Source organism: Argentina silus, assembly GCF_951799395.1.
Source record: "Argentina silus genome assembly, chromosome: Y".
NCBI lineage: Eukaryota > Metazoa > Chordata > Actinopteri > Argentiniformes > Argentinidae > Argentina > Argentina silus.
In genome coordinates this window covers 38,538,949-38,558,564 of record NC_139654.1, presented here as the reverse complement: position 1 = coordinate 38,558,564, position 19,616 = coordinate 38,538,949, and the positions used below count along the sequence as shown (strand labels likewise).

The 19,616-nt window shown below is 39.4% G+C and overlaps 2 pseudogenes across 2 annotated transcripts in view; both read right to left on the bottom strand.

Annotated features, from left to right (window-relative positions):
- Nucleotides 1–6,420, bottom strand: part of LOC310824109 (cytochrome P450 3A27-like) — a 141,198-nt pseudogene extending 134,778 nt beyond the window's left edge. The window contains exons 1-2 of the transcript in view: nucleotides 6,347–6,420; nucleotides 6,100–6,208 (exon numbers count right to left, since the gene is read on the bottom strand). The product of the transcript in view is annotated as a cytochrome P450 3A27-like (transcript). The remainder of the gene's footprint in view (nucleotides 1–6,099; nucleotides 6,209–6,346) is intronic.
- Nucleotides 6,421–7,900: 1,480 nt separating this feature from the next.
- Nucleotides 7,901–19,616, bottom strand: part of LOC310824108 (cytochrome P450 3A27-like) — a 194,952-nt pseudogene continuing 183,236 nt past the window's right edge. Inside the window, exon 11 of the transcript in view lies at nucleotides 7,901–8,017. The product of the transcript in view is annotated as a cytochrome P450 3A27-like (transcript). The remainder of the gene's footprint in view (nucleotides 8,018–19,616) is intronic.

Genomic DNA, 19,616 nt, shown 5'->3' with positions numbered 1-19,616 from the left:
GTCTTGTGACATGTCTACTGCTCCATCAGCCCATTTTATCAGTAAACTGCATGGTAATGAAAACATTGTACACTGTAAAAAATGTGGTGTTGAATCTACTTAAAAAAAATACAACAAATTACACACGTAATATAATATTATATATTAGATGCAATTTCCAATGTTTTTTGAGTAAAAACAGCAGTTATTTGAATTTACACAAATAAAGTAAGTCCAGGGAAATAAGAATAACCGTAAAAATGTGTTGGATTCACTGATAATTTGAATACATATTAGTTGATATAACACACATACTTAATAAACCCAACACATTTTTACGGCTATGCTTATTTCCCTGGATTTACTTAATTTGTGTAAATTCTAAATAACTTGAAAAACATAGGAAATTACACCTACTCAATAATATTGCCTGTAACCTTGTTGCCTTATTTTTTAAAAGTAGATTCTACACCTCATTTCTACAGTATATGCACATTAAGAATACTCATTACCAGGACACCAGGAACTTTTGTCAAACAAATAAACATATATTTGCAAAGATAATGCTTTATGTTGCAATGCATTTTGTCATGTATAAAAGCAGCATTCAAGAACAAGATAAGTTTCAATAAGATTAATTACATTTAGATCTGCATGGATGAATTGTATGTATTCAACAGCATATTTAGAAATTCTGTGAACAACAAAGTGTTTTGCCTCACCCTGCGTCATTCTCCAAAATCAAGCAAGGGGTTTCTCAAAACACAATATTTTCTCCCATGCAAAAGACTAACTGTACTGAAGACAATACCAACATTTTTGCACATTAGCTTACAAAAAAACCATAACACTTTTGTACATCACTTTCTCACAACAGCTGAATTGACATTCAAATGGCAAGTTTGTCATTGTACAACATGAGTTCTGATGGTTCCTTACCCTGAAAACAGTCTATAAATAAATAAAATAACAAATCAAATACATGGTTAATATTTGTATGAATAACCAATCTAACTTGACTCTCCAAAATCAAATAAGTGCAATACACTGTTTGTGTGTGTGTGAGAGAGAGAGAGAGAGAGTGAGAGAGAGAGAGAGCTATTGGGCATAAAAGAAAAATTAAATTAACAAATCATTGAAAAAACGTGCATTAATTTTCATTAAGTATATGTTGGTTGTGTTTTTGAGTAAACTTTGAGTAAACCACTGAATAATTTTTTACATTGTATCTTTCAGCAATCCAATACACAGTATAGAACATTTTTCATAATTAAGTTTTAATCCAGAGAGACTAGAGAAGTTGTCCTAGTCCTCAATAAGACCTAGCAGTGATCTGGATTGTGGACTCAAGAAAAAGCTTGAATCATCCGCATACATTGACACATTTGTGTTCAAGCCCTGAATATCTAACCCTATGATCATATTATTGGATCTGATTTTAGTTGCTAGTATTTCGATGGCCATAACAAACAAATATGGTGACAACAAACAACCTTGTTTAACACCTCTCGACAGTTCAATACTCTCTGAGAAATATCCATTATTCATTCATTTACACCTGGGGTTGCTATACATAACTTTAACTCATTTTATAAGAGATTCTTTATAGGGCATTTATAAATAAATTCTAATTGCACTTTATCAAAGGTCTTTTTGAAATCCACTATGAAGACAAGGCCTGGTTTCTCTGATGTTTCATAATGTACTATTATTTCAAGTAATTGTCATATGTTGTATATCTCCAATGTATCTTCCATGCAAAAATCCTGTCTGATCATGATGAATAATATCTGGTAAGACTTTTGTAAAACTTTTCTGTGCGCTATACATTTTACCAGGATTTTTGCATTACAACATTGTAGGGTAAGGGGCCTCCAGTTTTTTAGATAGACTGGGTCTTTATACTAACCACAAATGTTGTTTGAACAGTCGGTATTCCAATATGGATTTAAAAAACAATGCCCTATTTGAATAATTTCCATCTAAAAACAAACTAGGGAAAGTCCGGTCTCGACCAGGTTATTCGAATAGTAGCTAGAAACACAGATGAATAGTACTGTAAATGTGATAAACTGCAGTAAATGGCAGTCCTCTCCAACTCTACAAATGTTTTGCTCACTTTGTAAAGAACTTGATTTGAAAAGTCTACTTTGATTGTTCACACTTTGTATCTGTTACATGAATTTAACCAAGTGCACCATTTTGATGAAAAATGACCTCATTTTCACTTAGTGCCTTTTATTTTATTCCCATGTCCAAAAGATATGTTTCTTCCAGTGTCTGTCGACTCTGACTACAAGAGCATCTCCCCTCAGCAGACACATGCACCACAAATAAATAGCTTAATGTCCTTTTGTTACCTAATACCATCCACCGTCCAGAGAGAGAGTAAATAATTTGGGTTTAAATCCTTTCGCTGTGAGTGAGACATTTCAGCAGACATAGTTTTGACTCAGTTAATACTACAGTCGAGAAACCATCTCACAATGTTCTGCTGGTCAGGGGTTCTCACTGGATTTTACATATCATGGTTCACATTCATTAATTTATATTGGAAAGCACTGTAAAACTCACTCTTTAATACTGTACAAATCTAGTAACATTCCTGATTAGATGGTACTGTACATGCCTGATCAATCTCAACAGTTTCATTTTCATCAAGAGCCTTGTAATGGATTTAAATAAAGATTTCCCATGCAGCTTGGCCTTTCTTATGCAGTACACTCTGTTATTAAGGGGTCAGGGAACACTGAAACCATTCATAAGCCAACATTTAAACTATATGTGCGTATCCTTAAAGTATATATGCAATGCTTCTATTTCCCCTCCAAAATGTATCTAAATAAAATGGCAATATGAGTGATACAGTAGCAGCTTTTGTTCACACATATTTTTCCTCTGGCCACTAATGCCAGGATTGCGGGGGCGTGGCCTGGTTCAAAGCTGTTGAAGTTAGCTAGCTGTTGAAGTTGTTGTTCAACAGTTGTTGAAGCTACATAACTCAAATCCTATTTTTTCCCATATCCGATCAAAACTGATTGTCTCCCTGCAGTCTGGACAGGCAAAGAAATATTTAAAACCACACAAATCTGATTCCTGGCCATGCAACTGAACGGTCTAATCCAAATTTATTTGCTCTTCTTATAACTGGGAAACTTCCATGACAGGCACTGCTGTCATCCACAACTTCTGAGTTAGAGGAAGCACGATCACCTCCAACCAACGGTACACTGCGCAGGGTCCTGTCGTTATTATGGCAACTAGCATAGCCATGTCAGCTTAAGACTAAACTGTCTAAATGTACACAAATCCAATTTGTAAACATTGTTTGAACAGTCAGTATTCCAATATGGATTTGCAAAACCATGCCCTATTTGACTAGTTTCTATAAACAACTATAAACCAGACACAAACTACACTGCTTATAACATTAGCAATATGATGATCCGATGCAAAAGCAAGATGCCATTTGATAGGTAACACCTTGAATTTTGTATGGATATGCTCAGATCATAGTTAAGAATAGCATACTACACATGACAAGGAGATAAATTAATCAATAATCAAATTGATTGGGACATTCCGGCTTAAGAGGTTAAGGCCTGTAGTGTGAACACAAATTTAGAGTATCTACTGTAACAAGTAACCCTACATCTACATGTATCATGCTAGCCAGCAAGATACCATACCCAGTAAATCTAGTCTTGAAAAAATCAGAGACGTTTTATTAAATCAACGCTGAGGTGGCATCAGCATGCATTTCCAAACCGCAATGCATTTCCAAACCATTCTTTTGAGATGCAAGTTTGGTTATATTTTTTACTTTCACTATTTCTCACATTTATGCTATAGCAGCAAATACAAGAGAGGGATGAAATTAACAACATGTTTTAAGTATGATTTGTTGGAATACAAGCTTATAAAACCATAGTTCTCAGTGCACAGATACTTTAATTTACTATATCCATGATATGAGACCTGTCATTGTCAGTCATTACGTTTTATAATGCTAACATGTATAACACAGTTCTCTGTTATGAATATGAGCAACAGGTTTCTACAATATGGTTTGTATACTGTATGATGTGTATGCAGCTCACATCAACTGAGAACTAATCCAACTAATCCGAGTACTCATTATCAATATATTTTGACTGAATAGTTGACAAAAATATACCCAAATGCCATTGTTTAATAACTCATAATGATAAAACATAGATGGAGAAGACCGTGTGCTAAATAGCCTGCAAGGCTGAATCCAACAAAGCAATGGGTGGTATTGTCTGTTGTCATGAGAACACACTGCAGGGTAGAACAGAATGAAAAAGTCACCTGCCTTAGTTAGTGGAGATGGGAGGGCTGCATGTGGATGTAACCAAGATTAATTGGATTTCTGTGCTCATTTGAAGATACGACACTGTCATGCAGAGTTATGAGCCTTTCTCTGATGCCATGGCCATTAAAACTCCCTTTGAATACTGTGGTGGTGTTGTCTAGAAACTGTGGCTGTTGGCTAGAATGGGTGTTAGGAGAAGGTAAAGATCATTGATTTAAGTGAAACTTGGTCCTGTAATAGGTTGTGGAAGGTTGTTGGTCCTTCAATTCTAAGCTGATGGGTTTTCCATCCTTTCATTCTCTTGTAATGGACGTTTTTCATTCTCTAGGGGCAGTTGACCAGCAGGAGCCAAGCAAATTGCCCACTGTCCCACTCATCAGATTTTCTCATTACTCTGAGGCTCTGGGTGCCATGGTTACACCCATCAGATCCCCTTCACCCAAAATAAAAGTTCTCTTCATACACCCAGTTTGTGTCACCACTGCCAGTGCCTCTGGTGGCTTTAAGGACAGCGGGTCATGCTGAGCCTCTAATAACATCAAGCATTCAAACGTACTGAAATGTGCTGTGCCTGGAGATAGCCAAGCTCCTAAAGGTCTTGGCCAATGAGTGTTCAATCCCTCTGATAACGGTAATCTAAACAGACCATTGCCGCTGGTGCAAATAAACAATTAACCTCGGCAGTCAAGCACAAGCACGACCCTCCCCATCTGTTCTCTGAGAATACAGAGAGCATTAGTAGACTATTGCTGTTATCACACACCCATCATGACATTCTCTCTGACCTAACTTTCTCTCCCCTTCGAAAGCATGAAAAGCACTATCATAATTGCGAATTACACTGACCCATCATAATAACCCATTCTCCTCAGTAGTGTACTGTGGTTTACTACTTGACCTGAGTCTAGGAGGGCAATGAGATTGTCTGCAGCCCCATTATAGCTAAGATCAGTTCATGAATGAGGGCCAAATCATAACCTATTGCATCAATCATTTCACATCAATCCTCCATTTAAGTCAACAGTAGACTTGCATTATTCACTGATAAGTTACTAGTGCCTAGTTCAGCTCCCAATGGGTACTTATGAATGGAAGAGCAATCGAAGCAATTATGGTGAAATACAGCACACAGTATGAACTCTGAATTACATTATCTATCAAGTTCAAATAATTTCATTGCAGTTGCCTCAAAGGCATAATTTGAATCCTTAACCACACATTAAACATCTGCATACTTTGCACATGGACGATCCCAAGTGGCACGGTCACCGGCAGACTAGCTAGAGCATCAGTGAACAGACAGGTGGATTAGAATAGAGGACTATTACTGATGAGACCTCTGTATATAACAAAAAGTAGTGATCCATAATCCAACTATTTAAAGTTGTCTGATCTTTATACAGTAGTAATTTCCCAATATTTGGAACCACAATAAATTGTGAGTTACAATTGAGTAGTTAATATGGTTGATGTGAGCATTTCATAATTCCACCGAAAAAACGTCCAACAAAAAGCTGTGTTTGTATTGAGCCTTAAAAATAGCTGGGAGGTGGAGTGATGCTGATCCAAAAGAGTTGGCTGGTGATGAAGATAGTGACCCCAATGGATAGAAGTCTGCTCTGACACTGGCTCTATATTGTAGATACCTCTAGGTCTGTTAAAGCCATGGGAGCACACAAAGTTCATTAGAGATCTTTGGCCCATAATCCTGATTGATATCACACGGTGATCCTAAGCATTTTTTTTTTCTTTTGGTTTATGTCTATCATGCATGCATTCTTTACATTGCACATTATTCTAATTCCACGGCCAGGTGCAGTGTACAGGTTGCTGTCAATTCGTGTCATATTGGCCCCAGCAGCAGGAAATTCTCTGTTGACAAAGTAGGCCGAGCTGCAGAAATGATGGGACAGGGAGGAAATTTCTTTGAAATGGCTGCCAGGGTAATTAGTTCCTTATTGAATTATGCATCAGCAGAAGTGTCAGGCAGCGTTTCATCTGCAGAAGTTTGTCTGGTGGGAATCCTGGCACCAGGGGCAGGTAGTGGGAGGCTGCAGGGCAGGCACCTGTAGGGCCTGGCAATAACCAATCCCAGCTGTAGCCATACCGTATGGTCAAATCCAGATTACATGGACCCCTCAGTTTTTAGTGTGATACACAAAGTCCTCACTTGAGCATGCAAGTCAAATGTCAGGTTTATAATTTTCACTTTACAGTATTTTAATGTGGGTTGAATGAGTGTTCTTTGTTTATTAAAATGTTAAAAACTTAACAAGTCATGTTTTATTTTGTTTGTTTTACTGATTACCCGATTCTGTCATGGTGAATGTGCTCTCTGCAAGTGACAGAGATGCCATTGTCTGCTCTTTTCCATCCACCCTTTACATTTTGGAGTATCAGGATGCCATTGCCAAATATTTTTAAACATTTCAACACTTATGAACCACATTACTCATTTATAATCCTCTTCATATTGTTTAATTTCATATGGTTTTCCATATTTTTTCAAATTTGTTTCCAGCACACTCACTACTGGATGTTTACAGTAGAATCATCTGACATACTTGGCATTGTGCAGTACCAGTGTCTCTTAGCAGCCCACGAATGAGTCTGCCGAAGAGTAGTGATCGAATGGGATAACCTCAGTACCCAAGGACTAGAATTTCTATTAGCTCTGTTCTCTGAAGAGAAGTGTTTCAGTCACTGTCTGTTGGGTCTTTCCCTGAAAGCCATAAACCTCAGTAAGTATAAGTATATACAGAGCCTGCACATCCCACCATTATCTCATTCTTCATTATATGCTCTGTTGCAAAAACTACAATACGCCCTTGTTGCAGTTGTCCATTAGTGTTTTTTACCCCATTGAAGTAGCAGCCCTTTTGGTGTTTATTGAGTTGCAGTGACCTTTAGTCTAAAATATTAGTAATTGTGTGCTTGTTAGTTAGTAATTAGTAATTGTGTGCTTGTGACTTCTTCCTTGGTTTCAGTGGAGGCTGGTGCCGTTCAAGATTACATTAAGGTTAATCACTGACGTTCCACAGTGGCTACCCGTCTACTGGGGTATGGAAGTGGGGGGTTTCATGTGTTTGGGGTGTCATTATTAACATAGTTAGCTGTTAATACCACCAAACAATGGTGTTGCAATTAAAATACACTAATTGTATTGTAACAAGTAATGCTAGCTGGCCAAATAAACACACAAATAAATTGTCGCATCATGTATCTAAGTCAGAACGGGCGCGTCATAATGGCTTCAACAGCAGGAAAAGTGCTCAATTTAATCTTTTGACAGATTGGACAATGTCTCATGATTATTTTCAGCCCATACGTGCTGCAGAGCATGCAAGGTAAGTTGAAAAACGTAATTCATTGTACCTACAAGTATTTCCATTTGCAATGTTGCATGGGAAAACGAAGTAACAGAAGCAACAATTTGTTTGTCAGCTAGTATTTAACTGGTTTTGGCAACAAAGCGAAGCCCTTTTTTTTTTTTAAGCCCATTTTTGAAAGTAGCCAGTGTTGGGGCTGATCCTAGATCTATGTGTAACATAATAACTGAGAGACCTGCAGCAGGGCAGGTCCTCATCACTGGCTGTCTGCTTTGAGCTGGTTGTCGTTGGACTCCTGGCAGCGGGACAGCAGCTTGAGTTTGATGGGCCGTATGGGCATCAGAGTGTTCTGTAGGTCCATCTCAATGGGGATCTGGTGAGAGTTGACACACAGTTAAAGTATGAAGGAACGAGTAAAACAGATGTCAGCGTTACACTATGAATGTTACCTAACACAGTGTCACTGTTACGTTCAGGTAGCATTGCACTATAAATTCAAATAAACTCAAACTCCTGGACAACCTCTCTTGGGTCGACATACATTAAAATGGCCCTATGAAGTCTCGAGGGAGTTTTGCAGAAATACAAATAGCTTTTTTTTAAATCTCACACTTCCATCATTTAGTAGGTAGCCTATACTGAGGATGATTGGCGCCTAGTACTGAAAAATGCAATCTGGGAAATTAAATGGGGAGTACATACTCATGCAGTACGCAAGTACAGAATTGTAGTATGGGGGTTCAAACCCGGGTCTCCCATGTGGAAGACACAAACGCTACTATTAAGCCAAGAGGACATCCTCAAGGTCTGAGGGCGACACTTCAGTTTACATGTCTCAGGCAGGGCTACCTCATCACGCGAGTGTGATTCCAAAATCACCTCTGCTACATATAGAAACGCAACAAAGTCATAGGTACAAAATTATATTTACAATCATTGTATCATTATTTTGTCTCACTTCTGTCTCTTTGCAGACGGTGAAGTTGAACCTCTGTAGAATCTCCACCATCGCCAGTTTCAACAATACCAGAGCGAATCGCATCCCGATACAGTTCCGTGGGCCCAACCCGAACGGCATGTAGGTGTATGGGTCGATGCTCTCCTTGTTCTCCTTACTGAACCTACACACGGAGAGTTCAGAGGAGGAGGGGTTAAAGAACATATCAATTAAATCACAGTAATATGATGGTTATACATGGTTGAAGAAACCTGTTTGTGTTTGGTCGTCGCATTTAGGTTTGTTTTATGGTTGTTTGTGGAACACTGCTCTTATCGTTGCTGTTGTGATTGATATTGTGGTTGTGGTTAAGATGTGGCCCATTACCTCTCTGGTTTGAACTCCTCTGGGTCTTCCCACACATCGGGGTCACGGTGCAAGGTCCAGATGGGTAACATGACAACCATACCCTTGGGGATGGTGATGCCGCTGATCTCAACAGATTTCTTGGCGACTCTTTCAAGTCGATGGGGTACAACCTGAGAGACTCGTTGATCACGCTGTCTAGATAGTCCATCTGCATCAGAGCCTCGTACTGGATAGGAGCCTGAACAGGGATATTACACTCACATGAGCACTAGTGATTGGTCGTTCACGTAGCCGTAGCCCAGAACTAACTCTTTTTCGTCGCAAATCTGAAGAGCTGTTAGTTTTTTGTGTTCTTTTTTTGGGAAATGAACACAGTACTGTACTTATTCTAATCTGCATAGCCTAATTTCATGACACCCGCATACAGAACGCCATTACTTTCAATGTACGTGTGTAATAGAGACTTGCTTTTTTGTTGTACATGAATAAACAAAAACATCGCTAAATAATGTTATCTTGATAGTTAGAAGAAAATACATTTAGATTCCACTGAACAATGTAAATGATAGATGTACACAAGGATCAATCAGAAGTCAAAATGCCACTAAACTGGGCTGCTTTTAGTGGATTGACTGCTTGGAATACTGAATGTGCTATAGTCTATTATTTCCTATCACAGTCGACAGACTACAAGAAAACTGTCAGGTGGTTCAAATGTGAATAACTTGGTATCCATTCCATTAACTGTGGCCGGGCAGCACCGAACAGCCCAGAGAACATTACCATGGTGCTTTTGAATATTAGGTCCCTATCTGGCAAAACCTTTATTGATCTTATCTCAGAGCGAAAGCTGCACTGTAATGTTTTTATCTGAAACCTGGCTAAACATGAATGCATGTCAGTCTATTAGAAGTGGGGAAAAAATATATTTTCGCTCTATTATTTATCTAGCCATGTCGCTGAGCAGATGAGAATTTCATGATGAATATGAATATGAATAGTACACCATCAACAGCTTCCTCTTGTGATAATGATTTAGTAACCAGCTTCAACACCATACTAAGGGCAACTATCGACTCTGTAGCACCAGTCAAACTGAAAAAGGCTGTGGCCAAATTTAAAAGAATTTGCAGAAAGTCTGAGCGGACAAAAACTGCAGGTCCACCTTGATATTCTTCGAGAGCATCTTTCTGCTTTTAATAAGGCAATAAAAAAACGCCAAGACAGACGGGATCATTTCTCAAAATTGATAATGAATCATAACAACTCAAACAGTGCTCTTTTCAACGATTGACAGCCTTATAAATCCCGCCCACAAGACACCTGGTGATCTGCTCTCCACCTACATGTGAGGAATTTGCAACATACTTCTGAGATAAGAGAACCAATATTAGGTGAGGAGAAGATGTGTTTGATGACTTGTTACCCCACCTTCCACCACATGGAAGCACTATGAACTCTTTTGCAGTGGTCTTACAGAAATGCTCAGCAAAGTGGGGGTCTGTTCATCTGCACCTAAAACTACCATGGTGAAACCCCTCCTGAAGAAAAGTAACTTAGACTCTTCAGTCCTTAGCGATTTTAGGCCAATCTCCAACCTTCCCTTTTTAAGCAAAAAAATAATAATTCTTGAAAAAAAGGTGTTCAAACTGTTAAATAATCTCCTTCTTCCCAACTGTACCTTTGACATGTTCCAATCTGGCTTTTGTGCCAATCATAGCACTGAGATAGCACTATGTTGTTAAGTTATTAACTAGGTTCTTAATGACCTTAGAATTAATTAATTAATGCTGATGCCAAAATGCTCTTTGTCCTTGTCCTGGTCAAACTGTCTGCACACTTAAAGACACTACTTACAGTAACACTAAGCACCAGGCAAAAAAACAAGGTGTTACCATTGTTGTGTATTGCACTTTCACAACATACATCAAATGAACACCGGAGTAAAGTTAACAAAAGTCTTTACTGGATTTTTCTATGAGCATGTTACATTAGTCAAAGTCAAAGTGGCTTTATTGTCAATTCTTCACATGTCAAGACATACAAAGGAATCGAGAGGACGTTTCTCACTCTCCCACGGTGAGACAGATAAAGTGCCCAGGCACAACAGATAACACATACTAAAAGTAAAACATTCAATAAAAATAATTTAAACAGTGCAAAAAGAGCAGTCAGTAAAGACAGTAAGTAGCAGCCAAATACTGTGTATTCTGTATAAAAAAAATAATAATAGTGCAATAGTGCATTGTAGCAATAGAATAGTGGATTGTCCAGAGTCCGTAGTGTTTTTTTTGGGGGGGGGGGGCTGAAGGGTTGGGAGGGGGGGTGGTGGTTTCAGCTTCTTGACAGCTTGGAGGATGTGGCTGGGGGAAGTGAGGGGAGAGAATTTAGCTTCCTGACAGCTTGGGGTATGAAGCTTTTCGTGAGTCTGGTGGTGTGGGCACGGAGGCTCCTATACCTTCTTCCAGAAGGCAGGAGGCTGAACAGACTGTGTGCGGGGTGGCTTGCGTCGCTCACAATCGAGGTAGCTTTGCGGGTGAGGCGGGTGGAGTAAGTCTCTTGCAGGGAAGGGAGTGGGGCCTTACATTCGTTACTCTGCCGAAGGTCAACTGCTCTAGCTTACTGTATCAATGCGCCGCTCAGTACTACCTCAAAGGTACATGCGCATAACATAAAAGTAGTCCCATCAACTTTAACTATGAACATAACAACCATTGACTCAGATCTTAATTTTGAAACCCATATCAAGAATGTGACTAAAACATATTTGTATCACTTAAAGAAGAGTAAGTAAGTTTGCCGGAAATCTGCCATCGTGGAGAAATTCTGTCTGAAGTTGTCCAAACAACAACATCCTCCCTAATAATAATATATCCCCCCGAAATGAACTTGCAGTGTTGGACATTAGCTGTTGTGTTTCTGCATGCGCACACGATTGGGAGAGGCAGCCACCAGAGAAAGGTCAGTCTACTCCCCTAGAACACCCCTGGCACTCACAACATGTTTATATGCAAACCGAATGTCAGGTAGGACACTGCATTTTAAAAAGCGTGTTTTCCGAACCAAAACAGCGTTCGTAAATGAAATATTTATTCATAAGGGATTTATTATAAGGGATCTTGTTCCCTGATCGCTACCGATTAAAGATAGTCATTACAACCGTTAGGAAGCTTTTAGAAAGCTTGAATATTACATGGACCTTTACAGAACACAGCTGTAAAGGTGCAACCTTTCCTCTCCCAGGCTGACACTGAGAGACGAATGCATGCTTGTATTACTAGCAGCCTTGATTACTGTAACACTCTCCTGTCTGGTCGACCAAAGAAAGCTCTTGGCAAATGATACAGAATGCAGCAGCACGAGTCAGATGGAGAGCACATATCATACAAGTCTCTGCACTGATAACCTGTTAGTTTTATAATTTATTTTAAGATAATTGTATTAGTTTAGAAATCACTCTATGGTCACGCACACCACTGCATGTCAGACATGCTTTTAAGGTATATACCCTGTAGATCCCTCAGGTCCTCAGGTACTGGCCTTTTAACTATTCTGAAGATTCCAACAACACCTATCTACTTCCTGTTTCAAATGAATAGCACTGGGCAGAAGTCTGCACAGGGATGCTACAGACACATTAGCATACTGCAAAATACTGTCACCTATCTAACCATCTGTTCCAAAGCAATAGTAATAGATACTGTAGGAGTCTGCAGTGCACAGGGGTTACACACTCATCAGTACCCTCTAAAATACTGTCACTGTCATATTTCCTGTTCCACATGAATAGTACTATATAGGAGTCTGCAGAGGGGTTACCTTGTTGGGAAACACAGTGTCTATCTCCTCCTGCAGCTTGGTCATGATGTGAGGGCTGGTTGCCAGATTGTAGGCCAGGAAGGACAGAGAGCTACTGGTGGTGTCATAGAGTGTTTCCACAGTGTATGTCAGTCTAATCAATGAAATCGATAGCTTCATTTATTGAGCACAAAATGATTTAGACTGAAAGCTATATGGGGGCAGTTGTACCGACTGTGAGGAACAGTGGGCTGAAGATGTCAAACTTGAGCATTTTCTTGATGTTGGTCACAAAGGGGTCAGAGGGGTTGTGGAGGGAGTCGATGTCGACACTGAATGAAGTGCTGACGACCACATCCATACTGTATGGTCCAAAGAACCTGGAACACAACCACACAGTCTTTGACCACCAGAACCACAACCACAAAATTAAAGGGGGAGTTCACTGAAATTACAAATTCACCTTATCTTCTCGGAGAGAAATCCTCACTCTTTTAGTTCAATGGGCTCTTCGTTATCGGCCGTCTTCTTCAGATTGCTGACCAAATTACCAGAGTGCTGCTTCATGATCCCGAACATCTGAGTTGGGAAGGATACATGGAAAAATATGATGATTGATACATGGATTAATATGTGCAAAACATGGGTTAATATCATGTTTGAAACAGGAATTATTTTAATGTTTATATAGCCTGAGAATATACATTCATACAGGATACATTATGTATATAGTCAAGGAATAAGTGACTCCAAAGATGAACTATTATTCTATACTCTGTCATCTGACCACTGAACTTATCTAAGATAAGATTAAATATACTTTATTGTCCCGGATGGAAATTTGTCTTGGACAATTAAAGTTGCTGCTTCACACAACAACAAACAACAATGAATACACACTATACACATAGTACAAATCACATAAACACACACACACACACACGTCAGAGTTGTTAGTCATTCATTTATTTGTGTTGTTGGAATGAATAAAAGAAGGAGAGGAGAGATGGGACTGTACCTCTTTGATCCGCCCACTGGTGAAGGAGGGAGACAGGACACTGCGGATCCGTCTCCATGTATCATCCTCAGCGATAAACACGGCGTCATACAGAGGCCCGTTGAGATAGAAATTCTAGAAAAATAACAATGATTATATACTGCAAAATTAACCGAATATTAATAATGCTATAATAACAATGATATTATCTATTTAATAAACCCTTATGTTTTTTTCCCCATACAACAACTTCAATTTAGCATTACCCTCCTGTTAGTGAAAAGGGAGTAGCATTCCTTGATGAGGATGGTTTTGATCATGGCTGTGTCCATGATACACAGGACGGGCTGACGGCCATCATAGATCCTACAGACCAGCAAAAACAAAGATAGTTAGATATACACTCACCCAACACTTTATTAGGAACACTATACTAATCCTGGGTAGAGCCTCCCTTTGCTCTCAAAACAGCCTCAATTCTTCGTGACATTGATTCCTTTGAGATTCTGGTCCATGATGACATGATTGCATCACGCAATTCCTGCACATTTTTCAGGTGCACTTTCAAGATGTGAATCTCCCGTTCTGCCACATCCCAAAGGTGTTCTATTGGATTCAGATCCGGTGACAAGGAAGGCCACTGAAGAACACTGAACTCATTGTCATGTTCATGAAACCAGTTTAAGACGACTTTTGCTTTGTGACATGGTGCATTATCATGCTGGAAGTAGCCATTAGAAGGTGGGTAAATTGTGGCCATGAAGGGATGCACATGGTCAGCAACAATACTTAAATAGGCTGTGGCATTCAAGCAAATATACCGTAGATAGAGACAGACAGACCCATCACAGATCCTGCACTCTTTGAAAAAGTGCTACCTAGAACCAAAAAGGGTTCTTCTTCCACTGTCCCTTTGAAGAAACCTTTTGGGTGCCATGTAGAACCCTTTCCACAGAAGGTTATACAGTACCGTGCGTAAGTAATGGGACAGTGAAGCATTTTTTCTTCTGTTTGGATTTGAAATAAAAACGTAGAGATTTTTATTTTTTATTTGATGTACATATTGGTTTATCATTCAGAAATTACAACACTTTTATGCATAATCCCCCTATTTCAGGCTACACAAAAGTGATAGGACAATTGGCTTGACAAGTGTGTTCGTCAGGTGTGTTCCGTCACATAATTTGTGCAGTCTGCTATTGGTGTCTTGTCAACATGAGGACCAAAGAGATGTTATTGAAAGTCAGGGAAGCCATTATGATGCTGAAATATCAGAAAAAAAATAAACATAGTCAAAACCTTAAACCTACCAAAATCAACAGTTTGGAACTTCATTTCACTTCATTAAAAGGAAAGAAAGCACTGGTGAGCTCAGAAATTGCAAATTACTTAGTAGGCCAAGGAAGACTTCCAGTGGATAACCAAAGAATGCTCACCATAATTGAGAATCATTTATTTACATCTTGTCAGTCCAAGTACAAGTAAATGGCTCCAAACTCATTGGACGGCATTTCATCATACAGCAGGACAATGACCCAAAACATACTGCCATAGGAACTAGGGAATTTTTCAGGGCCAAAAAGTGGAAAGTTGTTGACTGGCCAAGTCAGTCTCCAGATTTAAATCCTATAGAACATGCATTTCATTTGCTCAAGAGGAGACTTAGGGCAAAACATCCTAAAAAAACAACAACAGTCACTGCAACATAGGTCTGGCAGAGCATTACCAGAGAAGATACCCAGCGGGGTCACAGTGGGTCACAGACTTTTGCACTTTTGCATACAAAGGATTGGGGACCAAATACTAAACATGAGTGCTTAATTTAGACATTTGATAATGCAAAAGAAGGAAAAATGCTTGGGCACCAAAATGGCTAGAGCCAGCCCTGATTAACAGAACCTTTATCGAGCGCACAACATCACATTAATGCCCATAGGAAGAATGAGAATAGAGTATCAACAAAATAACCAATTTAACACAATTTAAAACAACATACGTCTGTAAGTTTTAACCATACGTTAACGTGCGTCAAGGACAACGCGGGAGAATGATGCCCGTGATGGGCCTAACCCAAAACTCAAAGAATATCTCGCTGTCCCTCTCCTTAAATATCATTCCCAACAAAGGACAAGGTGTGAGATACATTACAATAGCAAAGGAATTGACAAATGGTGAAAGCTGAAAAATCTGAAACATAGTCAAAACCTTAGACTTGCCAAAATCAAGCACTGATGAGCTCAGCCATTGCAAATGGCTGAGGCTTCACTGCAAGATGCAAACCACTCGTTATTCTTAAAAAGGATAGTCAGGTTACAGTTTGCTAAGAAGTACCTAAAAAGCCTGCAGAGGTGTGGAAAAAAGTCTTGTGAACAGATAAGATGAATATTATCAGAGTGATTGCAAGAGGAAAGTTTGGAGAAAAAAGGATCTGCCCAAGGTTTACAGCATACCATCTCATCTGTGAAACATGGTGGAGGGGATGCTATGGTTTGGGCATGTATAGCTGCCACTAGAACTTGCTAACTTATCATAATTGATGATGTTACTGCTGACAGCAGCAGCAGAATGTATTCTGAAGTGTACAGAAATATCTTGTCTGGTCGAGTAAAAGCAATGCTTCCAAATTCATTGGATGGCGCTTCATCATACAGTAAGACAATGACCCAAAACATACTGCCATTGGAGCTAGGGAGATTTTCAGGGCGAAAAAGTGGAAAGTTCTTGACTGGCCATGTCAATGTTTGGATTTAAATCCTATTGAACATTCATTTCATTTTCTGATGGTAAGATTTTGGGCAAAAAGACCTCAAAAACTGAAGATGGCTGGCCTGGCAGAATATCACCAGAGAAGATACCCAGCACCTGGTGGGGTCAATGGGTCCCAGACGGTTATTGCATACAAAGTATTGTCGATCAAATACTAAATATGAGTGCATAATTTCAACCATGTATACCAATACTAGACAAAAGAAAAGAAAAGAATCTAGCAAAAGCAAACTATGTTCTGACAGGGTTTGACTCATCTAATACGACATCAGATCTGGATAGGTTCCTTGATTTCCTCTGAAAGGTGACATAGGCATGAAAACATGTACACAACATCAAGAAGAAACCATTGATTAAAGCCAAATCAATTGACAGAGGCATGGCAGAAAATGTGTGTTGTCTCTTTAAAAGAAATGTTAAAAATCTCTTTGTTTTCCCTGAATGAAACAAAGCACAGGTGTTTAAAAGGCCAGCCCCACCCCTGATTACAATGATCCACACATGGAGACAGCCAAAGCAACATAGATCAATAAGACATCGCACATGTCACACCAGAATGTGTGTTGGCAAGTGTGTGCCCTTATAGCCAGGATCCACTCTCTGGTCACATCTCCCTGATGTTGGTTATGAAGAACTTTATCAAATGTTTGGATTTGAAATTAAACAATTACTACAAGGTTAAAGTAGAGATTCTCAGCTTTTATTTGATGGTATTTGTATACACATTGGTTTCACCATTTAGAAATTACCCCACTTTTTATGCATAATCCCCCTATTTCAGTGTACCCAAAAGTAACGGGACAGACTTATCAAATGTCCAAATGAAGCAGTCATGTTTAGTATTTAGTGGACAATCCACTAGTATTTAGTGGACAATAACTGCCTGAAGTCTGCAACCCACTAACCCCACCAGACGCTGGGCATCTTCTTTGGTGATGCTCTGCTAGGCCTGTACTGCAGCCATCTTTAGTTGTTGTTTGTTTTGAGGTCTTTTTGCCTAAATTCTTATCATTAGGGAAATGTAATGCATGTTCAATTGAATTTTAATCTGAAGATTGACTTGGCCAATCAAGATCTTTCCACTAGTTGCTATGGCAGTGTTTTGGGTCATTGTTTTATTGTATGGTGTGGCTCCATCCAATGCATTTGGAGGCATTTGCTTGCACTCAAGCAGACAAGATGTTTCTGTGCACTTCAGAATACATTCTGCTGCTGCCGTCAGCAGGTACAATCATCAATTAAGACAAGTTAGCAAGTTCTAATGGCAACTATACATGCCCACACCTAACACCCCCTGCACCATGTTTCACAGATGAGGTGGTATGCTGTAAATCTTGGGCAGATCCTTTTTTCTCCAAACTTTTGTCACTCTAGTCCATGATAATATTCATCTTATCTGTCCACAATACCTTTTACGAGACCTCTGCAGGCTTTTTAGGTACTCTTTTTTAGCAAACTGTGACCATCCTTTTTGATGATAACTAGTGGTTTTTGATGATAAATGTGTCTTCCTCTTAGTTATAAACAAACCAGAATTAAATGCATAGGTCTATGTATGGATGGATGGATGGATGTTCTCATTGGAACAGCTGGAAGACTTTCTCTGCATCCCCGAAAAAACACATGTACGCAAGCACGCACAAACGCACGCACGCACGCACACACACACACACACAGGCATGTTTAAGTTATGCGTAGCCCATGTTTATTAGTTGACTTAGTTGTGGGGTTAGTTTAGATACAGTGCACGATGCAACAAACAGGTACAATATCAGCACACCTCAGCATTGCTACACCCACGTGCTACCACAGGGAACTGGTACCCGCATAGTTAGATATGGTGCTAGTCCCACACCAGAGAGAACTGGTATGTTCCAATTCATTATACGAGGTAACTAGCTAGTAAATTATTAATTACTAGAAAGTGCTCAGTAGTCCTAGGGCTACAAACACAAGCTGACCAACCCTCCTGCAAACAGGGTGCTAATATTTCTCAATATTACCTTGTCAAAGCTAGCCAAGGTTCTCAGCTGTCCGGAAACAACAAGTAACTTAGTTAGCCGTCCGTCCCAAGTGCTAGCTGTAGCCTACACATGTGACCTTGCAAGTTCTAATAATAACCTGAGGAATTATCGTCGAGCTGGGGTCCAACAATAACAAAGAATTGAGAGCTCACAGGTTAGCTTGCTAGCTCAGAGAGTTAACAGGTGCTCAGAAGATGAAAATCGTCGTTGAGCTGAACCGTAGGATTCTATCAGAGACAATCTAACGCCCCGTGAGAATCATAGGCTGAGGTGTAGCCAGCTACAACAACACAACTACAGTACACTTTTCAACCTAATGCCTCATGAGAATCATAGGCTGAGGTGTACCCAGCTACAACAACACAACTACAGTACACTTCAGACAGTCAGAGAGTGAAGAGTGGAAAGGATGAAATGGTGCGCTTGTAGCATCCCTTTATTGGGACAGGTGATAGGCGTTGCTATCACTTGCAAGTGTGTACGAGGTGTGATTCTGTGAATCAAGATGTAAATACAGTGCTCTCTGAAAGTATTCAGACCCCTTCACTTTTTCCACATTTTGTGATGTTACAGCCTTTTTCCTCATCAATCTACACACAATACCCCATAATGACAAAGCAAAAACAGGTTTTTAGAAATTGTTGCTAATTTATTCAAAATAAAAAACTGAAATATCACCTTTACATAAATATTCAGACCCTTTACGTTTTTTGTTGAAGCACCTTTGTCATTATTGCGTATTGTGTGTAGATTAATGAGGAAAAAAAATAATTTCATCTATTTTTTAATAAGGCTGTAACATAACATAATACGGAAAAAGTGAAGGGGTCTGAATACTTTCAGAATGCACTGTATGTGCATGTTATAGTCCCATTGTGTGATTGGTGTGTGTTCTGTTTTCTGGCACAGGCCTTAACTGATCCAACAAGTTCACCAATCATCAATGGTGTGATATGAAGTTGATGGATTTTAATGTTACATGCTACACCAGTGCGTGTGTAAAGTGTTGACATTGCGCGGCTGCTGCAGCAGCAACGCAAAATGATTCTTGGAGTGCTTGGAAATGGTATCAATGCTTTTT